This window comes from Loxodonta africana, unplaced genomic scaffold (genome assembly GCF_030014295.1).
Source record: "Loxodonta africana isolate mLoxAfr1 unplaced genomic scaffold, mLoxAfr1.hap2 scaffold_56, whole genome shotgun sequence".
In the NCBI taxonomy this organism is placed as follows: domain Eukaryota; kingdom Metazoa; phylum Chordata; class Mammalia; order Proboscidea; family Elephantidae; genus Loxodonta; species Loxodonta africana.
In genome coordinates this window covers 423,849-442,153 of record NW_026975283.1, presented here as the reverse complement: position 1 = coordinate 442,153, position 18,305 = coordinate 423,849, and the positions used below count along the sequence as shown (strand labels likewise).

The window sequence follows — 18,305 nt, the reverse complement described above, 5'->3', positions numbered from 1 at the left end:
CGGGCGAACTCTGGGCCTTGGTTTCCCCCCTGGCACAGGGAGCAGGTGGGGGGCGGGGTGGGCAGGCCCCCATCCCCCAGCTTGGCCCGCAAACCCGCCCCGGGCAGAGTAGGGACCTGGGCGCAGCCCTGGACACGGCCTTTCTCCCCAAGCCCTTCAAGCCCCCAGGCCCGAGGGCACTCCGCAGCTGGATCCCGCGGCTGGACCCCCACCCCCGCCCCCCGCAAATCCACGGGGCTGCAAATTTTGCAGACCAGCTGCGTCTCCCGGGCCAGAGGCTCCCTCTCGCAGACCCTAGAGTGGCTGCGTCCGCCCGCCCCCGTGCCGCGTCCGCCCCTGGGGATCACTCGGGACGGGGTACGCCTGAGGGGGCGATGCGAGCTGCTAACCCAACGTCCGGACTCTCCAACCTCTGGAGCCCCCGGGATGCTGGGACTGGGACCCTCCCTCCTGGCGCCTTCCCTCCACACCTTCGAGGGGCCGGGCTTGTTCAGTCTGGGAGCCGGTCCCTCCAGCCAGGTGTCGGAGTTTCATACCTTTCAGAGAACACGGCAGGGAACGCAGCATGAACAGTATCCTCTCTAAGGCGCGCCATCCGGCCCGGGCCCCTCACCACCCGTCCCAGCACTTCCGGGAGTAACTGGCTGGACGGCGAGGAACATGGCTGCCGGCCCCGCCCAGCGGCCCGGGTGTGGGGCGGGCGTGGGGGAGTTGGGTCTCCAGAGGGGAGGGTGGGGTCTAGAAGCAAGGACAAGGCCTAGGTGTACGGGGTGAGGAGACAGGAGACGTCAGGAGAGGGCCCTCTCCGGCGCAGAGTTAAGTATTGGAGGTGCAACGGTTAAGTGCTTGGCTAACTGAAAGGTGGGCCGTTGGAACCCACCAGCTCAGGGGTTGAAAAGATCTGGAGATGGGCTCCCGTAAAGATTCTAACCAAACAAAATCCAAACCAGTTGCTGTTGAATCAATTCCAACTCATAGTGACCCTATAGGGCAGAGCAGAACTGCCCCATAGGGTTTCTGAGGCTATAAGTCTTTACAGAAGCAGACTGCCATGTCTTTCCGCAAAGAACCAACTGGTGGATTCAAACTGTCCACCCTTTGGTTAGCAGCCGAGCTCTTAACCACGGTGCCACCAGGGCTGCGCCATAAAGACTGCAACCTAGGAAACCTTGTGAGGCAATTCTAAGTTGTCATACAAGGTTGATATGAGTCAGAATCTCTTGATGGCACACGACCATGATTGTACTAAGAAAAATTCCTCCAGGGCATCTGTCTACATGACCCCTGAAGCACATATGCATGCACGCTATCAAAGCAGTGCGGCCAAAGACAGGAAATTGGAATAGAGACATTATAGAGTGGACAGTGAAAAGTGATTTCTGAGGGGCATGCAGCTCAAGCGGAGGAGGTAGCATACAACTAAATGCCCTTCTCCTTCTATTGTTCAATGGTCTTGAGAAAGAATGTGTCCCAGGAATTAACTGTAGCCCAGGAGAACTTGAAGACAGCAAATACAGAGGACTGGTGAGGATGCTTCTGCAGTGGTCAGGGTGAGCAGTGATGGTGGCAGTGCAGGTGGGAACAGTGGGCAGGCTTGAGGTGAACTTTGGAGCTTGAGCTGCCAAGAATTGCTGGTGGATCAGATGTATGGGATGAGGGGAATGGAGAATCAAAGGTGACTTCTAGAATTCAGGCTACCATGAGCGCATGGTCACCAGAGCCATTCTCTACCATGTGGAAAACCATGGAGGAACAAACTTGAGAAAATGACCAAAAGATTTTTTTCCGGACATGTTAGATTTGGATGTCTGAGGTCATCCAAGTGTGGAGAACAGTTCCCAGCTGTGGATACCACTGTGAGGTTTTCCAGGTTCTAAGAATTTGAAGATCATCAGCCTATAGCTGATTTGAAAGCCACTGGTGGTGCGATGATTATGCATTTGGCTGCTACCAAAAGGTCTGCAGTTTGAATCTACCAGTCCCTCCTTGGAAACCCTGTGGGGAGGCTCTACTCTGTCCTGTAGGGTCCCTATGAGTGAGAATCCACTCGATACCAACTTTTTTTTGTTTTGTTTTGTTTTAATACTAAGCTCAGAAAAGTTGTGTGTCAGGGTTGTATTTTTTCACAATACTTATCCAAGCAGTTCGAATCTACCAGCCACTCCTTGGAAACCCTATGGGTCAATTCTACTCTGTCCTTTAGGGTCGCTATGAGATAGAATTGACCCAACAGCAATGGACTTAGAACTTGGACTTAGAGGAGCCCTTTCTTTGTCAAAGCTGAAAGTTTTACTTCATACTTTTAAAAACTGCCATGTCTCATGCTACGTGGCTACCCTTAAAAAAAACATTTTTGGTGCTAACTTGACTTGTCCTTGGTGAAGGGCTCTGTATTCATTTTCAAGGGCTACCGTAGTAAATTACCAAAAACTCAGTGTCTTTAAAAAAACATATAATCCATACAGTCCAAGAAGCTGGACTCTATGAAGAAGAAGGGGCACCAGGATTGGAGGAAGACTCATTAACAGCCTAGACATGCAGATGACACAAACTTGCTTACTGAAAGTGAAGAGGATTTGAAGATGAGGATCAAAGACTTCAGCCTTCAGTATGGATTACACTTCAACATAAAGTAAACAAAAATCCTCACAACTGGAACAAGAAAAAAATCACGATAAACAGATAAAATACTGAAGTCGTCAAGGATTTCATTTTACTTGGATCCACAATCAACACCCATGGAAGCAGCCGTCAAGAAATCAAATGACATATTTTATTGGGCAAATCTGCTACAAAAGACCTCTTTAAAGTGTTAAAAATCGAAGATGTCCCTTTGAGGACTAAGGTGTGCCTGAACCAAGCCATCATATTTTCAGTCGCCTCATGTGCAGCTAAAGCTGGACAATGAATAAGGAAGGCAAAAGAACTGAAACTTGAATTATGTTGTTGGTGAAGAATAATGAATATGCCATGGACTGCTAGAAGAATGAACACACCTGTCTTGGAAGAAGTACAGCCAGAATGCTCCTTAGAAAGGTGGGTGGCAAGACTTGGTCTCACGTACTCTGGACATATTATCAGGAGGAATCAGCCCCTGGAAAAAGACATCGTGCTTGGTAAAGTAGAGGGTCAGTGAAAAAGACAAAGAGCCTCAATGAGACAGATTGACACTGTGGCTGCAACAGTGGGCTCAGACATAGCAATGAGAAAGGCCCAGGGCTGGGCACTGTTCCGTTCTGTTGTACACAGGGTCGCTATGAGTTGGAACTGACTCAACAGCACCTAACAAAAACATCATAAACTCACTAGATCTCCTGGGGATAGAATGTCATATTCAGTGTAGAATAGATAGAGTTTCTTTGTTTGTTTGTTTACCATATTTACTAATACTATGATTTACATTTGATAACTTCCACAATCTGTTGGATCGCTTTTCTTTGGAATGGACACAAACGTGCATCTCTTGCAGCCTGTTGGCCAGGTAGCTAGCTTCCAAATTTCTTTGCATGGTGGAGTGAGCATGTACAGTGCTGCATCTGTTTGTTGAACCAACTCAGTGGGTATTCTGTCAGCTCCTGGAGCCTTGTTTTTCACCAGTGCCTTCAGTGTAGCTTGGACTTCTTGCTTCACTACTACCAGTTCTTCATCATATGCCACCTCATGAAACGACTGAAAGTCGACCATTTCTTTTGGTACTGTGACTCTGTGTATTCTTTCCATCTTTTGTGTGTGTGTGCTTTAAGTGAAACTTTACAAATCAAGTCAGTCTCTCATACAAAAATTTGTATATGGCTTGCTATATACTCCTAGTTCCTCTCCCACTAATGAGACAGCACACTCCTTCTCTCAGCCCTGTATTCCCCGTGTCCATTCAGCCACTTTCTGTCCCCCTCTGCCTTCTCATCTCCAATCCAAACGGGAGCTGCCCACATAGTCTCATGTGTCCACTTGAGACAAGAAGGTCACTCCTCACCACTATCATTTTCTATCCTATAATCCAGTCCAATCCCTGTCTGAAGAGTTGGCTTTGGGAATGGTTCCAATCTTGGGCCAACAGAAGGTCTGGGGACCGTGACCTCCAGGGTTCCTCTAGTCTCAGTCAGATTATTAAGTCTGATTTTTTTATGGGACTTTGAGGTCTGCAATCTCACTGCTCTCGTGCTCCATCAGGGATGCTCTGTTTCGTTCCCTGTCGGGGCAGTCTTCGGTTGTAGACGGGCATCATCTAGTTCTTCTGGTCTCAGGCTGATGTAGTCTCGGATTTACGGGGCCATTTCTGTCTTCTGGACTCATAATTACCTTGTATCTTTGGTGTTCTTCATTCTCCTTTGCTCCAGGTAGGTTGAGACCAATGGATGCATCTTAGATGGCCGCTTGATAGTGTTTTTAAGACTGCAGACGCCACTCACCAAAGTGGGATGCAGAATGTTTTCTTAATAGATTTTATTATGTCAATTGACCTAGATGTCCCCTGAAAACATGGTCCCCCAAATGCTGCCCCTGCTACTCTGGCCTTCGGAGCATTTGGTTTATTCAGGAAACTGCTTTTGATTTAGTCCAGTTATGCTGACCTCTCCTTTATTGTATGTTGTCTTTCCCTTCACCTAAAATAGTTCTTGTCTACTATCTAAATTTGCGAATATCCTTCTCCCTCCCTTTCTCCCCACCCTCGTACCCATCAAAGAATATTTTCTTCTCTGTTTAAACTATTTCTCAAGTTCTTACAATAGTGGTCTCATACAATATTCGTCCTTTTGCAACTGACTAATTTCACTCAGCCTAATGCCCTCCAGATTCCTCCAAGCTATGAAATATTTCATGGATTCATCATTGTTCTTGATCTATGTGAAGTATTCCATCGTGTGAATGTACCACAATTTATTTATCCATTCATCTGTTGATGGGCACCTTGGTTACTTCCATCTTTTTGCTATTGTAAACAGTGCTGCAGTGAACATCGTTGTGCATATATCTGTTCGTATAAAGGCTCTTATTTCTCTAAGATATATTCCAAGGAGTGGGATTGCCATATCCTATGGTAGTTCTATTTCTAGCTTTTTAAGGGAGTGCCAGATTGATTTCCAAAGTGGCTGTACCATTTTAAATTCCCACCAGTGGTGAATAAATGTTCCAGGCTCTCTACAACCTCTGCAACATTTATTATTTTGTGATTTGGGATTAATGGCAGCCTTTTTTTGCTGGAGTGACATGGTATCTCATTGTAGTTGTGATTTACATTTCTCTAATGGCATTTTTTTTTTAATGGCTAATGATTGTGAGCATTTCCTCTTGTATCTGTTACCTGCCTGAATGTCTTCTTCGTTGAAGTGCCTGTTCCTATCCTTTGCCCATTTTTAAAATGGGTTATTTGTCTTTTTGTTGTTGAGTTTTTGCATTATCATGTAGATTTTAGAGATCAGATGCTGATCGGAAATGTTATAGCTAAAAACTGTTTCCCAGTCTGTCGGTAATCAGTTTACTCTTCTGGGGAAGACTTTGGATGAGCATAAGTGTTTGATTATTAGGAGTTATCTCATTTTTCTTTGGGTGCTTGTACATTGTTAGTAATGTTTTTTGTACTGTTTATGCTATGTATTAGGGCTCCTAGTGTTGTCCCTGTTTTTTCTTCCATGATTTTTATCATTTTAGATTTCATATTTAGGTCTTTGATCCATTTCAGTTAGTTTTTGTGCATGGTGTGAGGTATGGATCTTGTTTCATTTTTTTGTGGAGGGATATCCAGTTATGCCAGCACCATTTGTTAAAGAGGCTGTCTTTCCCCCGTTTAACTGACTTTGAGCCTTTATCAAATATCAGCTAATAAGTGAATGGATTTATGTCTGGATTCTCAATTCTGTTCCATTGGTCTATGTGTCTGCTGCTGTACCGGTACCAGGCTGTTTTGACTACTATGGTGGTATAATAAGTTCTAAAATCAGGTAGTGTGATGCTTCCCACTTTGTTCTTCTTTTTCAGTAATGCTTCATTTATCTGGGGCCTCTTTCCCTTCCATATGAAGTTGGTGATTTGTTTCTCCATCACATTAAAAAATGTCCTTGGAATTTGGATTGGAATTGCAGCATATCTATAGATCGCTTTCAGTAGAAGAGACATTTTTACAATGTTCAGTGTTCCTATCTATGATCAAGGTATGTTTGTCCACTTACGTAAGTCTCTTTTGATTTCTTTTAGTAGTGTCTTGTAGTTTTGTTTGTATAGGTCTTTTATGTCTCTGGTTACAATATTATTCCTAGTATTTTATCTTCTTGGGGGCTACTGTAAATGGCATTGATTTGGTGATTTCTCTCTTTGATGTTCTTTTTGTTGGTGTAGAGGAATCCAACTGATTTTTGTATGTTTATCTTGTATCCTGATATTCTGCTGAACTCTTCTATTAGTTTCAGTAGTTTTCTTGAGGATTCTTTTGGGTTTTCTCTGTATAAGATCAAGTCATCTGCAAATAGAAATACTTTTATTTCTTCTTTACCAATCTGGATGCCCTTTATTTCTTTATCTGGCCCAATTGCTCTGGCTAGGAGCTCCAGCACACTGTTGAATAAGAGTCGTGATAAAGGGCATCCTTGTCTGGTTCCCCATCTCAAGGGAGTGCTTTCAGAGTCTCTCCATTTAGGGTGATGTTGGCTGTTGGCTTTATATAAATGCCCTTTATTGTGTTGAGGAATTTTCCTTCTATTCCTATTTTCTGAGAGTTTTTATCATGAATGGGTGTTGGACTTTGTCAAATGCCTTTTCTGCATCAATTGATAAGATCATGTGGTTCTTGTCCTTTGTTTTACCTATATGGTGGATTACTTCGATTGTTCTTCTAATGTTGAACCATCCCTGCATACCTAGTATGAATCCCATGTGGTCATGGTGAATTATTTTTTTGATATGTTATTGAATTCTATTGGGTAGAATTTTGTGGAGGTTTTTTGCATCTAAGTTCATGAGGAATATAGGTCTGTAATTTTGTGTGTGTGTGTGTGGTGTCTTTACCTGGTTTTGGTATCAGGGATATGCTGGCTTCATAGAATGAGTTTGGGAGTATTCCATCTTTTTCAATGCTCTAAAATACCTTTACTAGTAGTACTGTTAACTCTTCCCTGAAAGTTTGGTAGAACTCACCGGGGAAGCTGTCAGGGCCAGGGCTTTGTTGTTGTTGTTGTTGGGAGATTTTTAATTTTTTTAATTACCTTTTTCAACCTCTCCTTCTGTTATGGGTTTATTTAATTGTTCTACCTCTGTTTCTGTTAGTTTAGGTAGGCAATGTGTTTCTAGAAATTCATCCATTTCTTCTAGGTTTTCAAAGCTGTTAGAGTATGATTTTTCATACTAATCTGATATGATTCTTTTAATTTCAGTTGGGTCTGTTGTGATGTTGGGTAATTTGCTTCTTCTCCTTTTTTTCTTCTGTCAGTTTGGCCAATGTTTTAGCAATTTTGTTAATTTTTTCAAAGAACCAGCTTTTGGTCTTGTTAACTCTTTCAACTTTTTTTTCTGTTCTCTATTTCATTTAATTCTGCTCTACTTTTTATTATTTAATTTCTTCTGATGACTGAGGGTTTCTTTTGTTGCTCTCTTTTTATTTGTTCAAGTTGTAGGGATAATTCTTTGATTTTGGCCCTTTCTCCTTTTTGAATGTGTGCATGTATTGCTATAAATTGACCTCTGAGCATGCTTTACCTGTGTCTCAAAGGTTCTGGTAGGAAGTGTTTTCATTCTCATTGGATACTGTGAATTTCTTTATTCCATCCTTAATTTCTTCTATAACCCAGTCGTTTTTAAGCAAGGTATGCTCAGGTTCTGAGTGGTTGATTTCATTTCCCTGCTTTTTTTTTTTTGTTTTTGATTTCTACTTTTATAGCTTCCTGGTCAGAGAAGATGCTTTGCAATATTTTGATGTATTGGACTCTGTTAAGGTGTGCTTCATGGCCTAATATGTGGTCTCTCCCAGAGAATGTTCCATATGCATTGGAAAAGAAAGTATACTTGGCTGCTGTTGGGTGGAGTGTTCTGTATATGTATGTGAAGTCAAGTTGGTTGATTGTGGCATTTAGATTTTCCATGTCTTTACTGAGCTTCTTTCTGAATGTTCTGTTCTTCACCAAAGTGGTATGTCGAAGTCAGCTAATATTATTGTGGAGCTGTGTATCTCACTTTACAATGCTGTTAGAGTTTGTTTTATGTATCTTGAAGCCCTGTCATTGGGTGTGTATATATTTAATATGGTGATATCCTCCTGGTATGTTGTCTGTTTAATCATTATATAGTGTCCTTCCTTATCCTTTTTGGTGAATTTAACTTTAAAGTCTATTTTGTCAGAAATTGATATTGCCATTCTTGCTCTTTTTTGATTGTTGTTTGCTTGATATATATTTTTGCCATCCTTTGGTTTTAGTTTGTTTGTGTCTTTAAGGAGTGTCTCTTGTAGGCAGCATATAGATGGATCGTGTTTTTTAATCCATTCTTTCACTCTCTGTCTCTATTGGTGCATTTAGTCCATTTACATTCAGTGTAATTATGGTAGTTATGAGTTTTCTGCCATCATTTTGATATCTTTTTTTGTATGTTGTCGAGTTTCTTTTTTCTGCTTAATTTTTTGTACTGAGTAGTTATTCTTTGTATATTGTCTTTTCCTCTTATTCATTGTTGATTTTTTTTTTTTCCCGAGTTGTTATGTTTTTCTTGTATTTTATTTCGATGTGTAGGATTGTTAGTCTCCTTTTTGGTTACCTTAATATTTGCCATTATTTTTCTAAGTTTAAACCTAACTTTTACATCTTTCTATCCCCTTGACTATCTCTGTGTGTGAAAGATCTATGACTACATTTTTCACTCCCTCTTTATTATTTTAGTATTGTCATCCTTTACATAATAACATCACTGTTTCCCTGTTCTGAGCATTTTTTTATCTTGATTTATTTTTGTAATTTCCCTGCCTGGGTTGATATCTGGTTGCTCTGTCCTGCATTCTAATCTTGGGTTGATATCTGATATTGTTGATTTTCTATCAGAAAACCCTCTTTAGTACTTCTTGTAGGTTTTTTTTTTTTTTTAACAAATTCCTTAATCTTCTGTTTATCTGGAAATGTCCTAATTTCACCTTCATATTTGAGAGACGGTTTTGCTGGATATAATATGATGCTGGCTGGCAATTTTTTTCCTTCATCACTTTATATAAGTCATCCCATTGCCTTCTTCCCTGCATGGTTTCTCTCGAGTAGTCTGAGCTTATTCTTATTGAGTCTCCTTTGTAGGTGACTTTTCATTTATTCCTAGCCACTCTTAAAATTCTCTCTTTGTCTTTGGTTTTGGCAAGTTTCTTTATAATATGTCTGGGTGACTTTCTTTTGAGATCTACCTTATGTGGGGTTCAATGAGTCATCTTTCATGGTATCAAGGAAGTTTTCTGCCAACAAATCTTCAACAATTCTCTCTGTCTTTTCTGTTATCCCTCCCTAATCTGATACTTCAATCACTCATAGGTTATTTCTCTTGATAGAGCCCCACATGATTCTTAGGGTTTCTTCATGTTTTTTAAAAATAATTTTATCTGATTTTTCATCAAATATATTGGTGCCACGTTATTTATCTTCAATCTCACCAATTCTGCTTTCCATTTCGTCAATACTGTTCCTCTGTCTACTGAGTTGTCTAATTCTGTAATTTTATTGTTAATCTCCTGAATTCCTGATTGCTTTCTTTCTATGGATTGTTGCAGCCTATTAAATTTTTCTTTATGTTCTTGAGTAAACTTTTTAGTTTCTTCAGCTACTTTATCTGTGTGTTCTTTGGCTTGTTCTGCATTTTGCCTGATCTCCCTGATCTCTTGAAAGTTCTGTATATTAACCTTTTGTATTCTACATCTGGTAATTCCAGGAAAACACCTTCATCTGGAAGATTCCTTGATTCTTTGTTTTGAGAGATTGTTGAAGTGATCATGGTCTGCTTCTTTATGTGATTTGATATTGACTGCTGTCTCTGAGCCATCTATAAGTTATTTTATTTTATTTTTTTACTTTTGCCTACTGTATCCTAGCTTTTTGCTTTGTTTTGTTTTGATATGCCCAAATAGGCTGCTTGAGTGAGCTTGCTTGATCATTTGCAACTTTCAAGATTTAACATCCTGTCACCAGATGGCTCGACCTGTTACCAGGTATATGAGCCTAGGAGTCCATTCACTTTTCTTGTATAGATTCAGCTCAGGTGTCTAGGTAGTTGGTCATCAATTGTAGGTCCTCACGTCCTATAGTCTTATATGGGGAGGGGTGATTGTTGTAGACACAGGTATCTGCTTGCAGCAGGGGGTCACACTCTGAACAAAGACGGTTGCTGAGAACCATCTCCCAAGTATCTGTGAGGAAAGTGCACCTCTGTTTCTATAGTGCACAGGTAGGTGGGTTCTGCAGTCAGACCACAGGCACCCTACGCTTTTGTTTGTAAGGACTGGGAGGCACCTGTTATCCTTGGACCCCTGTTGTGGGTGTCTAGATGATGTGGGTGGAGCCACCAGTCCTCAGGCCCCCAACGTAGGTAGGTGAGGACCCTGTTTAATAGGCAGAGCAGTGTCAAACATCAAAAACACACCTCTCCACCAGAAGGTGAAACAGTTGAAGTTGGATACCCAGCACATACACCACTGCAGTAACAAGGGCCTAATCTACCGAAATGGGCCTACACAGGTCCATGCAGGGGTGAAAGGTATTCAAAGTCCATGGAGCATTTGTGCCTGGAAAGGAGCTTCTTCTGTCCTGAGCTTCCCAGCTTAGTGGAGCTGGCAGATTATCTTTTCCCCCAATTGTTAATTTATTCCTTCTCCAAGGCCAGGAGAATGGCTCAGGCTGCACAGCAACACCTATCTCAGGTGCAGGGAGATCTACAGCTACTGAAGCTGTCTTGGGGGCTGAGCGCACAGTAAAACGAATGCAAGTACTTAGCTTTTGCCAACAACACTGCTCTTCTCTGGTTCCGGAGTTGTGAGTAGACTGTGAGACTTGCTGTCTCCCCCGGAGGAAACTGCATCCTGACTGCTACTGCCAGCCCTGCCACTGTCCCTCCAGGGGACTGTGTCCAAGGGGTGCCCAAGAGACAGAAAGGGCTACATAAAGCAGAGACTCCATCAGCCTGAGACCAGAAGAACCAGATGGTGCCTGGCTACCACCAATGACTGCACTGAAAGGGAACATAGCAGAGAATCCCTGATGAAGCAGGAGGAAAGTGGGATGCAGACCTCAGATTCCAGTAAAAAGACCAGACATAACGGTCTGACTGAGATGGAGGTACCCCAGAGGTCATGACCCCCACACTGTCTGTCAAAACTAAAACCATTCTTGAAACCAACTCTTCAGACAAAGATTAGACTATAGGACATAAAATGATACTGGTGAGGAGTGTGATTCTTAGCTTAAGTAGACACATGAGACTATATGGACAGCTCCTATCTGGAGTCAAGGTGAGGAGGGAGAGGAGAACAGGAGCTGGTTCAATGGACACAGGGAACACAGGTGGAGAGAAGGAGTGTGCTGTCACATTGCAGTGAGAGCAACTAGGGTCACATAACAATGTGTACATAAGTTTTTGTATGAGAAACTGACGTGGATTGTAACTTTTCACTTAAAGCACAATAAAAAAAAATAAAAGAAAATCTAGTATATACTCACAAACAACTTTTATGACCTTCGGGAGATGATGCTTTTCTTCTAAACTTATATCCTAAGATTTGCTGAAGCAGTGCATCAGCTCCCGTTGAGGGGCTGTATTTCTTCCTTGGGTGTTCTGTGCACAATAATGCCAAAGCAAACTTTCCTGAAGTCAGGTATCATTACCTGGATCTTCTGCTCAGAAATCCATGATGAATTATCATTGCCAATTACTAGCTACACAAAGTTATTTTAATTCACATATATGTACATACATATATATCTTCAGTTTCTCTGCAATGCATTCCTTTCTACCCACTCACCCAATTTCCAAAGTTCTAGTTAACCAGCCCTTTTACTGGAGTGTCTATATGACATGGTCATTGTAGCTGCCATGACTCTCCTCAAGCTTTCCGCAAAGAAGAAGTGCATTCTGTCACTCTGGTTCCCTGATGCCTAGCTGACACAAAGTATTGCACAGTGGCACCTTCTCTTACTCATTTCTCTTTTTTTGAATTTAAAACTCAAGTTATATGGTGATTAAGTAATAGAAATGTTATAAATTTAAAAAGAAAAAGTATTGAGAGTATAAAGAGATTAAGAATGACAGCATGAGATGAGACAGTGAAAGATTTCAGACCCTTCCCGCCTCCCTGTCACAGCTGGCAACCCCCAATAATCTTCGGTTTCTATATATTTGCTTATTTCATACAAGTAAGATCATACAGTAGTTGTCCTTTTATGACTAACTTTCTTCAATCAGCATGATGTTTTCAAAGCCTAGCAAGAAAGAATTTTCAAATTCCAACTATAGCTAACCTCAGTTTCTGCTATCATTCCCAGTTCTCCATCCTTTCTCCAACTAGTGTACCACCTTTGTCTTTTCTGTTGCTGCCCCATTCTGCCCTTTGGTAGCTGAGCCCTGCTTCCTGCTCCCTCCTTGGTCTCTGTACCCCTCTAACACACTGCTGGCAGGTTCCGTTTCTGGATCTTGTCTTTGGAGCTTTCCCTCCATCCAACACACATGACCTAGCTCTATCTCTTTCTGGATCCTGAAGTCTACAGTCTTTCCCACATATTCACAAACATACACAGACCTTTAGGTTGACATAGGCAACCCACCCAGACACACCCAGTTAAGGTGGTTGTGTGCTGTCTGTCTGAGGTTTCTGGCATCAGGTTCTCAGATACGGATATCTCTTTCTGCCTCACGCTGAAGGAGTTCCTCTAATAAGGACAAGGGCTTCTATTCCGAGAAAAGCAACTTTAATCCCCTACTGTAGCTTGGTTAAGAAGGGTACAAGAAAGAGGTATACACGTAAGAGTCTTAACTAAATATACGCATTCTTCTCTTTAAGTATAACTTCTCCGTAAAACAGCCTTTCAGTAAAAGAGGTTGAAAAGAGGTGAGCATTGCTCTCCTTTGAGCGTTTACACCCCAAATTTACTAAGAAAATCACCCTCATAGAAAACTTCTTTCAATGACGTCACACATTTATTATGAAGTTTCAGGGGAATGAGGTCATTTCTAAGTTCCGAAGGAACAAATTCATTGGAATTCAATAAATGTGGAATTAAAGAAAAATAATTTCTTAAAAAATGAACTACCATAAACAGTGCCACTTTACAATGGAGACTTTGTCTTCCACAGCAGTGCCCCCAAAGGGTGGTGGGTCTCTGGGGAAGAAGAAAGAAAGCATGGGGTCTGCAGAGGTGGAGGATATGGTGATGGAGAGGCCTCCAGGGGTCCCTATGACCAAAGCTTTGGGGTCACAGGTGAGGATAAGGACCCTGAAAGCTCAACTAAATCTACTATTCTCAGAGGTCTCTATCCAAGAGGAAAATGCCCAAGAATCAACAACATCCCAAGCAAAAAGCCCAAGTTCCAGGCCCAGGAAGATTCCAAAAGCATCAGAGAGCCCTTTTCCTTCATCTTCTACCGAGCAGACCTCTCACTCCTCCAGCTACAGGGCTACTTCAGAGAAACAATGGGTCAGGTGCGCATATTTCACCCAGATGCGCACAGTCAAGGGGGCGGCGGTCGCTTGGCAGACCAAAACCTCCTTTGCCCCCGTGGGCAAGATGCCCCAGGTCTTTGAGGCTGAGCTCTCTGAGGAGAGCACCATCGGCTCTGCCCCCAGTCTGGCCAACACTGAGTCCCTGGTCAGCACCCTGGAGCCCTGGCAGGAGGGGCCCCAGACCTGTACTTCGGACCCCACCGACCAAGGGGAGAAGCATGGGGAGAGCCCCCGCGCAGCCACCCCGGAGTGGCTGGTGAACCGTGAGCGCGGCTTCCGCTGCGTGGCCTGCGGCCGCCTGTTCCAGTCCCGGGAGGCCCTGGTTGCGCACGCGGCGCATGGTGTGAGCCAGAGCTTCAGCTGCCGGGTCTTCTTTCAAGAGCTGCTGGAGAGGCCGCTGCCAGGCTCAGTCCAGGGGAGGCCCCAACGCTGCCACCTGCTGGCCAGGCGTTACCTGATGGCCTCCAAGAAGAGGGAGGTGAGGGAGATGAGAGCAGTCTGCAGGCGCCTGGAGGAGCAGCTGGAGAAGCAGAGAGAAGAATTGAAGAGGCTGAGGCACCAACTGGACAGGCTGCAGAGGCAGGCCAGGCCGCAGAAGGTGCAGCACCAAGGCCAGAGGGGGAAGGACCTAAAGACCTGCTAGCACCCTGGGACTAGGAGGAGCAGGGCCTTTGGGCTGGAAACGAGGGCCCTTCATGAGAGACCTCCATTCAGGTTCGTTTAACCCAGCTCCCCTGGAAGATCTTAGCCTCCTTCCCCTGTGACCACCAGCCTTCCACCCTAAGGGCACAAAGACCTCCAGCCCTAAGGAAGAAGCCCCAGATAGCTGAACACAGACACCAGGTCCCCTCAGAGGCTCCCCTGGCCCAGGAGAGGACAGGACAGGCCTCATCTTGATGGTGAGGTCTTGGGACCCCTAAGGATGAGCACAGAGTAAGTAGGGAAAGGGGAATGGGATTTCAGTGGGACTTGGGAGGCTAAGGGGGACCCTGGTGAGGTGTGATGGTGAAGGGGGTATCAGTGAGTTCTTTGGAGGAGAAAGAATCAGAGAGATGGCAGGGTGTCAGGAAACCTGCCTGCAGGTGAGCAGTGGGCATAAAGCCCTAAACCAAGGACTCTGGGTCCCTTCCCAGCAGCATACAGGCAGAGAAAGAGGTAAGGCTTGGCAGGAGGAGAGGAGGGCCCGGTGAAGGAAAATGAATTCACCCCAGCCATGTCTTCTGGTCTCCTAGGGTGAATTTGGGGTTCTGATTAGGATGCATTGTTGTTGCCTCATTAGGGGAATGTAAGTGGGAGGTGGTGTAGAAAAATCCCCCTGGGTGTTAACCATTTCTGGATAAGAGTTGATCCAGTGCTTACAGGGTATTTCTTGTAGAGTATGTCCTCGGGTAAGGGGTAGAGCTTTGGAACTTTTTCTTCTCCTTTAAATAAAGCTGTACATTCCAGTTCTTGACACGTCAATAAATCTCGTTAATTCCCCCCCCCCCCTCCGTGGTCAAATCTGTTCTGTCCCGAGGTCAAAGAACTGGAAGAAAAAGGCCATCTGAGATGAAAGAAGCAAAAGAGAGGAGAGGGTTCTTAACCTGGGGAGAAGAGCGAGAACACAGGTATGGATGTGAAGAGGGAAATTCAGGCCCAGGCTCAACAGTGGACAAAAAAGACCAAGTCTCAGTCACAACATCAAATCCCAGGTGTGGGGAAGCCCTGGACATGACAGGGATGTATCCATCTCTCTGGGCGATGAGACCTCAGAGGGCAGAGGAAAGGAGGGCAGGACCTCTAGGATGGGCACCTCCATCCACAGTCTGTCCTGTGTGTATGCCTCAGAGTGACAGAGACAGCTCCTGTGAGGGAGAGGGCCACAGGCAGAGAAGAGCCAAGGTGTTCAGACCAGGTAAATTCTGCAGTCTCCTAAGGATCCAGAACAAAAAATCAGAGATTCTCAGAGGTATCAGGGTGGGAGGGGTTGGCATTCCCAGGCTGGGGAGAGGCTGGCTGGGGAGGTACTGCTTTCTGAAGTCTTTTGATCAACATCTTTCTTCTTAAAAGCTACTTTCCCGGTTGATGTCCTCTATGCTCTAGGCTCAGACCTGAAAAGGGCCTCGAATGCACAAAGGCGGGTTATACAGTGGGTCAAGGCAGGGAGGAGGTGGTACCAGCACATCCAGGAAAGAGAATTTTCCGGAGCCTCATGAGTTACCTAGTGAATCGCACATGGTGTCCAGCCTTCTACATTTAGCTGTAGACATGTGCTTGCAAACGTGTTTGAGGGGTAACTCTACTGACTTCCCAAAATTATTTTTGGTCATTTCCAGTTATAGAGACCAGAAGAGCTCACTGGTTCCAAGAACAAGAAGAAATGCACTGGATCTGATTATTACTGTCTGTGGTGTGCTCTCCTTCCAGTGATTAAAATCTTTTGTCTGTCATTATAGAAAATTTTCACCTATTTAAAATATCTAGCGAAACACATTAAAATATACATGTATCTATGATGTTTATCAACTTCCAAAGTTCTGAAATTGTTTTTTATTACATTTTCGAGATTACAGATTTGTATGACAAAAAAGTTATGTCAGGGTCCCACCCTCGTATGTAATTTGCTCCCACTCCCACAAGGTATCCAATGTTAATAGACACATATGTGTCCTTCCCTACACTTCTCTGCAGGGACACATATACACAGTCACAGGTACACAAGTACATCTGCTGGGATGTTTGCTTTTATGGAAACTTGGTCTCACTCTATCCACATTGCTCTTGCCCCTTCTTTCACTTGACATTCTACCTTGATTCTCTGTAAGTCATTAGATATGGCACTAACACTATATTTTTGGGTCTTTAACTTACATGAATAATTTAAATAGATGATATCAATTCAGTACACTTTATCTGGACTTGTACATGTTGTTGTTAGAAGCTATCAAGTCAGTTCTGACTCACAGTGACCCTAGGCACCACAGAACAAAACTCGGCCGGTCACTGCAATCCTAATAATCGTTGCTATATTTGAGCACACTGTTGCAGCCATTGTATCAATCTCATTGAGGGTCTTCCTCTTTTTCCCTGGACCTCTGCTTTACTAAGCATGATGTCCTTTTCCAGGGACTGGTCCCTCTTGATAAGATGTCCAAAGCCATCCTTACTTCTAAGGAATATTCTGGCTTTCTCTGCTCAAGACAGATTTATTTGTCCATACATAACACCACTAAAATGGAAACATTATCATCCATGCTTTTTAAGTCCACTCTTCCTGCATGTTCTAACTCTCCTCCCCCTGTTCTTTCCCACAAGTGAATCCAAGGTAATTCAGGTTAACAATGTGGTAAGTAGTCTCTCCTATCCTTGCTTAAACAAGCCCACACAGACTTGCATGTACCCTCGTCTTCTCATTTATACACACACATAAACATACACAGGTATTCAAGCATATTCAAACAATTGATATTGTTTAACCCAGATGTGCTCATTTTATATACACTTCTCTGCACCTTGATTGTTTCAGTAATACTTCCATAATACTTCATAGAGATTTCTCCCACTCAACTACTACAACTCTTTTTCATTCTAATGACTCCCTGTTTTATTGAGGATGTAGCTTTACCATAAGTTATCTATCATTCCACCATCAATGGACAGTCAAAGTTTCGTCATATTAATAATAACTATCCTTTGTGTACTACAGGATTTGTTTCTGTGGAATAGACTCCACAGAGTGAGATTTCCAATTCAAAGAATGTTAAAAGTACAGAGTCATGGCCATATCTTTCCCCTAGAGGCTGCCATAATGCACCTCTCCAGCCACCTCTCAGGGCATCCTTCTCCCCACAGCCCAGCCAGCTATAGGTGGTGCTGATTTTCAAATTGTGCCAGTTTCACTGGCAGTTTGATATTTTCTGAACTTGGACTATGTTTACTGGGCATGTGGATTTACTCTGAATGAACTGTTTGAATTCACTGCTCATTGTTCAAGTGCATAACTTTTATCCTTCTGTGTAAAATGGAAATTGTTATTAAGGCTTGTCATCTCCATTTCACATGATTTCCCAAATCTATGATTTGTGTATCACATTTTTGCAAGCTTTGTGCCCCAGAACGATCACTTGAGTCAGCACCATTTATTAAATAAATATAATTTTCTTGAAATACGACCTTTGTAAGTTATTGTGACTTCTTAACAGATTTTGTTTCATTGGTCGACTTGTCAGCTTCTATGCTATGTAATATCAATTTGTTCTGTTACCCGAAGAGGTAGACACCTGTCACTATCCTGCTTTTTCATGTTTTACTTTGGTAAAACCGCCCTGGTTTTGCAGCGATTAAGTGCTCAACTGCTAGTCCAAAGAAAGTGTGGCAGGTCGAACCCACCAGGTGTCCCCAAGGGAGAAAGACCTGGTGTTCTGCTCCCATAATGATTACAACCTAGAAAACCCTATGGGGCAGTCAAATGGGATGGCTTTGAGTCAAAAATTGCCTCCAAGTCTCGTAACAACAGGAATATTCTTTGTTATCTATTCTTTGTTATCTACTGTAGTATTTGTAGCATATGATTACTGTATACAGTTCAAAAACAACTATCTTAATATTCTGGCTAGAAATGCATTCCACTTATATATTAGTTTTAAGGACCTCCATTTAATCGACA

General features: G+C 43.2%; 1 long non-coding RNA gene across 1 annotated transcript in view; it reads right to left on the bottom strand.

The window, feature by feature from the left end:
- The window catches only part of LOC135229843 (uncharacterized), a 207,446-nt gene that overhangs the window by 83,476 nt on the left and 105,665 nt on the right, over nucleotides 1-18,305 (bottom strand). The gene's annotated exons all lie outside the window — the stretch shown is intronic.